Source organism: Mus pahari, chromosome 10, assembly GCF_900095145.1.
Source record: "Mus pahari chromosome 10, PAHARI_EIJ_v1.1, whole genome shotgun sequence".
NCBI classification, from domain to species: Eukaryota; Metazoa; Chordata; class Mammalia; order Rodentia; family Muridae; genus Mus; species Mus pahari.
In genome coordinates, this window is record NC_034599.1 from 7,008,264 (window position 1) to 7,019,877 (window position 11,614).

An 11,614-nucleotide genomic window follows, 5' to 3' on the forward strand; every position below is an offset into this window, starting at 1 on the left:
TGTGGCTGCTCTTGTATTTGGAGCATTGATATTCAGAGTTCAGATTTCTTCTTGGTAGATTTTACCTTTGATGAGTATGAAGTGCCCCTCCTTGTCTTTTTTGATAACTTTGGGTTGGAAGTCAATTATTTTTTTGATATTAGAATGGGTACTCCAGCTTGTTTCTTCAGACCATTTGCTTGGAAAATTGTTTTCCAGCCTTTCACTCTGAAGTATTGTCTGTCTTTTTCACTGAGGCAGGTTTCCTTTAAGCAGCAAAATGTTGGGTTCTGTTTGTGTAGCCAGTCTATTAGTCTATGTCTTTTTATTGGGGAGTTGAGTCCATTGATGTTAAGAGAAATTGAAGAAAAGTAATTGCTTCCTGTTATTTTTTGTTGTTAAAATTGGGATTCATTTCTTGCTGCTGTCTTCTTTTAGGTTTGTTGAAGGATTACTTTCTTGATTTTTCTAGGATGTAGTTTTCATCCCAGTGTTGATGTTTTCCCTTTATTATCCTTTGAAGGGCTGGATTTGTGGATAGATATTTTGTGAATTTGGTTTTATCATGAAATACTTTGATTTCTCCATCTATGATAATTGTGAGTTTTGCTAGGTATAGTAGCCTGTTCTGGCATTTTTGTTCTCTTAGGGTCTGTATAACATCTGTCCAGGATCTTCTAGCTTTCATAGTCTCTGGTGAGAAGTCTGCTGTAATTCTAATAGGCCTCCCTTTATATGTTACTTGGCCCTTTTCCCTTGTTGCTTTTAATATTCTATCTTTATTTAGTGCATTTGTTGTTTTGATTATTATGTATCGGGAGGAATTTCTTTTCTGGACCAGTCTATGTGGAGTTCTGTAGGCTTCTTGTATGTTCATGGGCATCTCTTTCTTTAGGTTCGGTAAGTTTTCTTCTATAATTTTGTTGAAGATATTTCCTTGCCCTTTAAGTTGAAAGTTTTCATTCTCATCTACTCCTATTGTACGTAGGTTTGGTCTTCTCATTGTGTCCTGGATTTCCTGGATGTTTTGAGTTAAGATCTTTTTGCATTTGGCATTTTCTTTGATTGTTGTNCCCATGTTCTCTATGGAATCTTCTGTCCCTGAGATTCTCTATTCCATCTCTTGTATTCTGTTGCTGATGCTCACATCTATGGTTCCTGATTTCTTTCCTAGGCTTTCTATCTCCAGAGTTGTCTTGCTTTGGGTTTTCTTTATTGCTTCTACTTCCCTTTTTAGATCCTGGATGGTTTTGTTCAATTCCATCACCTGTTTGGTAGTGTTTCCTGTAACTCTCTAAGGGATTTTTGTGTTTCCACTTTAAAGGCTTCTAACTGTTTACCTGTTTTCCTGTATTTCTTTCTTAAAGCCCTTCATTATCACCATGAGAAGTGACTTTAGATCCATGTATTGCTTTTCTGGTTTGATTGTGTATCCAGGACTTGCTATGGTGGGAGAGTTTGGGTCTGATGATGCCAAGTAACGTTGGTTTCTGTTGCTTTTGTTCTTTTGCTTGCCTCCTGCCCTCTGATTATCTCAAGTGTTTGTTGCCCTCAATATATCTGATTGGAGTCTGTCCTTCCTATAATCCCAGTTGATTCAGGACTCCTCAGAATCTAGCTTTCTCTGTGATCCTTTGATTGTGCGTTCCTGTGAACCTGAGATTCTGGGTGTGTCAGAGTTCTTGGCAGTCAAGCTTTTCTGAGACCCTGAAATACTGGTGTGACCCAGCTCCTGTTATCCTGGGATCCTGTTGTCCTAAGATCCTGAGAGTGTTACTGTGCCTGGAAGTAGTGTCTCCTTTGAGGACTATGAAGCTGTCTGGTCTGTTTGAAACCAAGGTAAACCAGAACTGATCTAAACACACCTGATCTTCTGGTCAGGAAGGGCTCTGGTCTCCTTGTTCCTGCTGTCACACGCCCTTCACAATTGGATTGGCTCAGATGTTGTGTTCCACTCTCCAGTGATCCTAAGCTCACGTGGGCAGTCCACTAGGGACCATGGGGGTTGTCCGCTGACTCCATGCACTAGGTGACCTGGTGCTGGCTGGCACAGACCGGAAGGGACTTATGCCCCTGGTTAGGCTGGTTCTCTGCTTCCCTAGTGCTGTCTCAGGTCCTGCACCCGATTGGATTGGAGCAGATGTTGTGCTCCACTAGCCAGTAATCCCAAGATCACATGAAGAGTCCTCTAGGGACCATGGGGTTGTCTGCCGCCTGTGCACCCTACGTGACTCTGTGCTGGTGCCAACCGGAAGTGACTTGTATTCTAAGCAGTCATAAATGAACATACTGAGTGCTTCTTGATTGCCCATTATATCCTGAAATATACAATATATTTATAGTGTATATTTCATATATATAAGTACATACATGTATATGACATATATTTCATTTATATGTATAAATATATAAAATTTCTAAAATGTGTGATCTTGTCTTCAGGGAATTTATACTTATAATAATCATGACTATTTGAGTTTCTAATATAAAATGTTTAATGACACCTATTCAATAATTGATAGACCAAAACTTCATTTTAATGTGTGGATTTTCATGTGGTTGCACTTGAAAATAACTATCATCATGTTCATAAGTGAAAACAAGAACATTTCCAATCAGTGCAAGGTTGGCTCACAGAAGAAATGTTAACAGTATTATGCCTTATTTTGCCCATCATCACTGTAAATTAACATCCATACAGTAATGGCAATCAGTTTAATGATATCTTTATTGTTTTCTGCTCAGCTTAATGCCTTCATTCACTCTAATAAAAGTCATTTTTACATAATACCATGCCACATAATCTGACTTTTTCTACTTCCCTCAGTATTTTGTAGAGTCATATTCCTTACCATAAAATTTTTATTTAGTCCCTCAAATATCTCCTTTATACTCTTTTATCCTGATATGATACCCTGCTCTAATAGCCTTTTCAAAGCTTCCTAAGGATGCTTATACCCAGTATCTGAATGTCAGTCCAGAAAATTTCCAGAATGCCCTCTATCTATCCCATTAAGTAGATACTACTTTGTTATTTATCAATATTAAACAAGTTACTTGTTTTCTAAATAAAATTTATCATATTCTATAATAAATTCTTTTAGGTTGTTTCCACATCCTCTCTAAGAGTTTTTCACTTATATAAGAATCTGGCACCTATTATAGAATATCATTATGTCATCAGGTTACTGAAGGCCTTATACCAATATACTATATATTTTATAAATTATTGTTTATTTACTTATGCTATATTTTTTAAATTCATCCTACATTCAAGTAATGATTTAAGCACTAAAATACAATAACTACAAAACAGGAAAAATAAAAGCCTTCATTATCTGAAGTGAGTGACTAAAATAGTGGATGTACAAGCACCAGTTAAGATAGGATCAGACTGATTTTAATCTGTCAATACCCAGTTAACTGGCAACTTCTTTTAGAAACATTACAACTATCTTAGCCTTAACAAGTTTTTATATATAAGCATCAAATAGACACAGTCCACCAACAGTCTTGGAAGATAATTCAAATAGTATTTAGCTGACTTTACCTTCATTGGGTAGTACTTAAGAACACAAACATGACCACTCCTGCTCAGAGAAACTCACATGGAGCCCTCAGGATACAGGAATCAAGGAGCAGCCTGTGACAGGATTCTTCCAGTTTCCATCTGCACTAGGAGCTAATCCTCTGGCACAGTTCTCTATACTCAAATTCCTTCCAGAGATAACTGGTCCCCAAGAGTAATGGCACACAGGCTTGCAAGAGGGAAAAGCCATAGTAAAAGACAGCAAGACCAGCTAACACCAGAAATAACCAGATGGTGAGAGACAAGGACAAGAACATAAGCAACAGAAAACAAGGTTACTTGGCATCATAAGAAGCCAGTTCTCCTACCGGGATACCCCAACACACAGGAAAAGCAAGACTCTGATTTAAAATCATTATTTCATGATGATTACAGAGGACTTTAAGAAGGACATAAATAACTTCCTTAAATAAATACAGAAGAACACGGGTAAGCAGTAAGAAGCCTTTAAAGAGAAAATACAAAAATACCTTAAAGAATTACATGAAACACAATTAAGCAGGTGAAGGAATTGAACAAAACCATCCAGGATCTAAAAATGAAAATAGAAACAATAAAGAAATCACAAAGAGTGACAACCCTGGAGAAAGAAAACCTAGGAAAAACATCAGGAGACATAGATACAAGTATCACTAACAGAATACAAGAAATAGAAGAGAGAATCTATTCTATGCAGAAGACACCATAGAAAACATTGACACAACAGTCAAAGAAAATGAAAAATGCAAAAGGTACAAACTGAAAACATTCAGGAAATTCAGGACACAATGAGAAGACCAAACATGTAAAAGCAGACCTATCAAGAATTACACCAAACTTCTCACCAGAGACTATGAAAGCAAGAAAATCCTGGGCAGATGTCATACAGACCCTAAGATAAAAAAAAAAAAATGCCAGCCTAAGTTACTATACCAAGCAAAATTCTCAATTACTATAGATGGAGAAAACAAGATATTCTATGACAAAACAAAATGTACTCAATATCTTTCAACAAATCCAGGCCTATAAGGAATAATAGATGTAAAATACCAACACGAGGTAGGAACCTATACCCTAGAAAAAGCAAGAAAGTAATCTTCTTTCAACAAATCCAAAGTAAGAGAGCCACACAAGCATACAGATATTAGCAAAACTAACAGAGAGAAACAATCACTATTTTAATATCTCTTAACCTCGATACATTCAATTCCCCAATAAAAAGACTGAGACTAAGAGAATCGATATGTAAACAGGACTCAGCATTTTGCTGCATACAGGAACCTCAGTGCCAAAGACAGACACTACCTCAGAGTAAAGGGCTAGAAAACAAATTTCCAAGAGAATGGCCCCAGGAACCAAGCTGGAGTAGCCATTTGAATACTGAATAAAATCCAATTTCAACCAAATTTTATCAAAAAGTATAAGAAAGAATACTTCATATTCATCAGAGGAAAAATCTACCAAGAAGAACTCTCAATTCTGAACATCCATGTTCCAAATGCAAGGGCACCCACATTCATAAAAGAAAATTTACTAAAGCTAAAAGCACACATTACACCTCACACAATAATTGTGAGGAACTTCAACAACCCACTCTTATCAATGGAAACACAAACTAAACAGAGACAGAGTGAAACTAACAGAAATCATGGATCAAATGGATTTAAAACATGCAGACAGACAGACAGAGCATTTCATCCTAAAACAAAAGAATATACATTCTTCTCTACACCTCCTGAAATTTTCTCCAAAATTGACCATATAATTGGTCACAAAACAGGCCTCAACTACTACAAAGTGAATGAAATAATCCCATGCATCCTATCAGATCACCACGGACTAAGGCTGGTCTGCAATAATAACAAAAACAACAGAAAGCCCACATACATATGGAGGCTGAACAACACTCTATTCAATGATAACTTGGTTATGGAAGAAATAACATAAGAAATCAAAGACTTTTTAGAATTTTATGAAAATGAAAGCACAACATACCCAAAGTTATGGGACACAATGAAAGCAGTGCTAAGAGGAAAACCCATAGTTATGAGTACCACCAAAAAGGAACTGAAGACAGCATTCACTAGCAGCTTAATACTACACATAAAATCTCTAGAACAAAAAGAAGCAAATACACCCAAGAGGCGTAGACAGCAAAACCAAAAAGAACTGTACAAAGAATCAACAAAACCAGGAGCTGGTTCTTTGAGAAAATCAACAAGAGAGAGAAACCATTAGCCAGACTAACCAGAGGGCACAGTCATTATCTAAATTAAGAAAATCAGAAATGAAAGGGGAAATATAATTACAGAAACTGAGGAAATTTAAAAAATCATTAGATCCTAATACAAAAGCCCATGTTCAATAAGAAAGAAAATCTGGAGGAATTGGTTGATTTTCTAGATAGATACCAAATACCAAAGTTAAATCCGATAAACCATCTAAACTGTCACCTAACCCCTAAAGAAATAGAAGCAGTCATAAAACGTCTTCCAACCAAAAAAGGCCAGAACCACATGGGTTTAGTGGATAATTCTATCAGACCTTCCATGAAAACCTAATACCAATAATCTTCAAATGATTCTACAAAATAGAAAAAGAAGGAACTATGAAGCCACAGCTACACTAATACCAAAACCACACAAAGACTCAACAAAGAAAGAGAACTTCAGACCAATTTCCCTTATGAATAATAAAATTCTCACAAACATCATCCAACAACACATCAAAACAATTATTCACCATAATCAAGTACACATAGAGAGGCCAGTGGTTCTGATCACATATTTGGCAGAGGATGGCCTTGTTGGACATCAGTGGGAGGAGTGGCCCTTTTGCCTGGTGAGTTTGATGCCCCAGTGTAGGGGAATGCCAAGGCTGGAAGCTGGAGGTAGGTGGATGGGTGGTAGAGCTCCTTCAAAGAGGCAGGAAGAGGTAGGATGGGATAGGGGGTTACTGAATGGGAGACCTGGAAAGGAAATGACATTCGAAATGTAAATAAAGAAAATGTACAATAAAAATGTTTTCAAAACCAATCAACCAACCAAACAAACAAAAGAAGAACACAAATACAAACTTCCCAAACATAGCTACAGAAACTAATATTGGGGCTGGAGAGATGCCTCAGCTGTAAAAAGGACTTAGTCTCAGAAGAGATCCCAGTTTCTGTTCCCAGTTCTCTGATGGTGTCACATGATTGTCACATACTGCTGGCATCCATGTCAATCACTTTTGGCACATTTACATACATGAAAGCAAAACAGTCATATGAATACATTAAGAAAAATACTTTTTCAGATGCATAATGACATGTTAGAAATTATTTACCTAAATTAATAAAATAAGTGTATTTTGCAAATTGTATCTTGGGTATTCTTGGACACTTCACCCCTTCTTAAAATTGGGAACAAAACACCCATGGAAGGAGTTACAGATTCAAAGTTTGGATCTGAGACAAAAGGATGCACCATCCAGAAACTGCTCCACCCAGTGGTAGATCTCATAATCAGCCACCAAACGCAGACACTATTGCATACACCAGCAAGATTTTGCTGAAAGGACCCTGATATAGCGGCCTCTTGTGAGGCTATGCCAGTGCCTGGCAAACACAGAAGTGGATACTCACAGTCAGCTATTGGATAGAACACAGGGCCCCCAATGGAGGAGCTAGAGAAAGTACCCAAGGAGCTGAAGGGGTCTGCAACCCTATAGGTGGAACAACAATATGAACTAACCAGTACCCCCAGAGCTCGTGTCTCTAGCTGCATATGTAGCAGAAGATGCCCTAATCAGCCATCATTGGGAAGAGAGACCCCTTGGTCTTGCAAACTTTATATGACCCAGTACAGGGGAACACCAGAGCCAAAAAGTAGGAGTGGATAGGTAGGGGAGTGTGTGTGGGGGGATTGTATAGGGGACTTTCAGGATAGCATTTGAAATGCAAATGAAGTAAATACCTAATAAAAAATTGGAAAAAAGTAAAATATAAAATAAAATAAATGTATCAATAAATAAATAAATAATATATTAATATATACAAATTCTGTGATATTTATATTACACCTTTTCTAATGTTTTCTGTCTCTGTCACTCTCTCTGTTTATCTCTGTACTTGTCTCTTCTTACAAATATATCCACCTCATTGAGTAACATTCTTTCATGCCAGGGCGTAGGGATTTAAAATATAATTTTTAAATATTTATGTGTTTATGATTGTACTTATTTTTATTTACTTGATTATTCCCATAGAAAGATAGAAATAAATATTTACTTCTAGAAAATGAGCAGGAATCAAATATCTATATCATGTGTCAGAACTATGAGAGTTCCGAACGGACAAATTTACACTTAAACTAAACTTACTATATAAACTAAACTATTCAGACATGCATAACCCAGAAAAACCTCTACATAGAATATATAACTTAGACAATAGAGATTTGTGAGTTGTTATTCTGTGACATTTTTCCTGGGGAAATGAACTACATATTCAGCACAGATAGGGGCCATTAATGAAGAGATAGACCAAGGGCCAAAGGAAGTATTGCATTCAACTCTAGAGTAGTGAACAATAGTTTCTGTAATGTTACTCACAGGAGCATGGGCAAGTTATCAGCAGCTGCTCCACCACAAATACATTTTTCCCCAACAATAGTTCACTGTGAGTACATATTCATGGGGCCTCCTGAGCCTCTTCCCATATTCATATGGGACCATTATCACATGTCATCTTAGATCGTCTCCTTTGAGTAGTCATATTTTCCAGGAGTCCAAGAGTATAATGTTCATATCATGCTTGTCATACAACACTCCATAATAGATATAAGATGGGATAGAATATTATTATAAAGTTGGAATGTTATAGATTTAAGGAGTTTCAGATATGTTTTGGTTTTATGAATCACCTTGTCCTTTAGGACATCTGTAACACGAAGCTACCCATTGCTGTTTATCGTAGGAATGACACATGAAGAAGACATTGTGAAAAATAGCATTTAATCTAAAGAATAAAAACAGAAAATTTTAGTCCCTGAGACTAAACCACCTACCAAAGAGGATACATAGAGGGAGCCTTGGCTCCAGATACATAAGTAGCAGAAGATGGCCTTATCTGGCTTCAGTGGGAGGATAGGCTCCACAGGGAGGCTTAATGCCCCAGCATAGGGGGATTGGAGATCAGTGACTTAGGAGTGGGTGAGTGGTTGGAGGAGCACCCTTATAGATGCAAAGGGGATGGGGAGGGGAATGGAATGGGGGATGTGGAGGGGAAACTGGAAAGATGGATATCATTTGAAATGTAAATGAATAAAATAATTAATAATAATCACAATAAAACAGAAAAACTACGGATTCTTTTTAGTTTATATTATAGGATAAAATGCAATATTGTTTACAAATATTAGCATTATATAGAAAGCAGAAAAATTTGCAATTCTATCCACTGCTTTTAAATTTTTATTAGATAGTGTGTCTTGCTCAGAATGTTTACAGATATAAACGTTGTCACTAAATAAGTACAATTTCCGTTTCTAATTAAATTAATGATTCCTTAAGAGAGTGAATTTTTAATTATTTACAGAGTTAAATTTTCAAAGAATGTTTTAGTTGCTTTCGAGGCTGTTCTGTTTTGATCTGTTCTGTTCACAAGATAAAATAATATCCAGTGGTATTACCAGAAAAACAGGAAAACTGGGATAGCCTGGTAGGCACTTGATTTCCCCTTCATCATGCTTTCTGCTTTCCTTCATTCATGTAGGAAAGGTGCCTTTGAACTCAATGAGTGTTCTTAATGATGCAGAGATAAAGGGGATACAGAGCAATAAATAAGCATAAAGAGTAGAAGCTTGGAGCCTTTTGCCTTGAGAGAGCTGAGCTTTCCAAGAAGTCATCCAGATCACAACAGAGTGATGAAGAAGGTGTAGAATAGCAAAGGAAGGCCATGGAAGTACTTCATCAAATGCCTGCTACTGCTGGAAGGTCCAGGCAAGAGGAGAGAGGTCCTGGTCCTTTCAGGGTCTCTCCTGGGCTGAGCAGAATTGTGAGTGTTGATGGCCCCCCAAAACAAGAAGCACACCGAGCCGAGAGTCTTGTTGAAGCTGGAACTCAACTCTGTGGCATCAGCCTCTCAGGTATATAAGTTTGGAACATAGGGAGGGTGATTTATGGTGGGATAAGATGATGTAGAAGGTAGAGACCGGTTACAGAGGGTAAGGAGTTACTGACAGGGCCAATGGCAAATCTCTATCTACATCAGCAACAGCAGGGCAGAGGCAGGGCCAAACAGGTCTTGCTAAGTCATCCTGATACAGAAGTGACTGAGACAGGTCTCAAAATTGGAGGCAGGCTCAGGTTTGTCCTCAAGGCCAAAACCAGGGCCAAAATGGGGCCCCAAAATCAAATGCAATGTTAACCATAGTAAGAAAGAAAATAAGTCGTCCATTTAAGCAGCAGAAATTTCAAAGGTCTGCCTGGCAAAGCAGTATACCTAGTTAGTCTTCATGGACTCATAAGCATGGCTATCAGATGGAGTTAAACAAGCTCACTCATAGTTCCACTTTAAAACTTATAATGTAGTCCTTGATTTCAAAAGGCATTATAAAAATCAAGTTCTGTTCTTTAGGGACCAAGTGAATATATAAACATCACACAGAATTACCTGGTTAAGTCATGTGAAGGACTGCTTATCTGTTATCAGCTATTTCTGGTTGAATTTTGGCAACTGGGATATCAGTACTACTGAAAATTTTATAATTTGAATTTTTTTTTTACCAGTGTCTGTGTTTTCTGAGAAGCCCTCAGACACGAAGCAGAGATGCAGAGCTCACAGGAGACACTAGATGATGTTAAGCCACAGTGGGTTCAGGTCTCTAAGGAAAGAAAGAAGTCAAAATGCCTGAAGTGAGATGGAGAGCAGGTTTGTACACAGTGAGTATTTTAGCAGTAGTCTGTCAGTCTGTACAGTCCTGTGGATGGCAGGAAGGGGACATAATGAAACAGGCAATGGCATCTCTGCAAAGGTCTTAATAGGTATTACATGAGCGTGCTAGAGAGCCAGCACTGCTCCTGATATCAGCAGCAATTATTTTTTGTTTACTACCTCATCTAGATTTCTATAAATTCACAGAACAAGAAGCAGCCAGAAAAAAAATAATTTTGCCTATCTGTATGACCTAAACCTTCATTATTTGGCATCTAAGGTATTAAAGATTGACTACTTCTTAAAATTATGTTTTTATGTGTATGGGCTCTTTGTCTGCAAGTATACACCAGAAGAGGGAATCTGAATCTAATTCCATGGGACTACCATTGTAGGCAGTTATAAGCCACCATGAGGATTCTGGGAATTGGACCCAGGACCTCTGGAAAAGCAGCCAATGCCTTTAAATGCTGAACCATCTTTTTAGTCAAGGGATACAAATACTTAATTTTCTTATCTTTACTACTATATATCTCCTGAGATTTTTCACTCATGTATTTCAGGAGGCCTGGAAACAGGTAATTCTACGCAAAATCTCATAAGTTTTGACATCCATATACTGTGTGCTCACAGTTCTAGTTGTTGTTGTTGTTGTTGTTGTTGTTGTTGGTGGTGGTGGTGGTGGTGGTGTGTGTGTGTGTGTGTGTGTGTGTGTGTGTGTGATTAACCTCATTTATATTTTCTGTCAATGAAATGGTCTTTTTTTACCTTCTGAGCACTAATCTAAAGATCATACAAACAAGCATAAATGATTGTTTTAGCTTCAGTCTACAGGGTTTATACATCCCCATCTCAAGAAGTAAGATGCGGGATTTGTACAATAACAGCCCACTATGCTAGAGGCTTGTTTGTAGCTGAAAGGACTGAAGAGCTAAATTTTAGGCAGTATTCTTCCCTCCTGCAGAAGACTGCAGGCCACTTGAGTTAATGCATCTATATAAAGTGTTGACCAATTGTGATAACATGGAGACAGTCATAGACTTATCAACCTCTGTGAAATATACAGTCCTTATCTCCACTTCTATTGGTCTTATACGTAGTCGTTAATACACTTCTCTGCATACTAGCCTTCTAGGCTTTGTTTTTCCTTA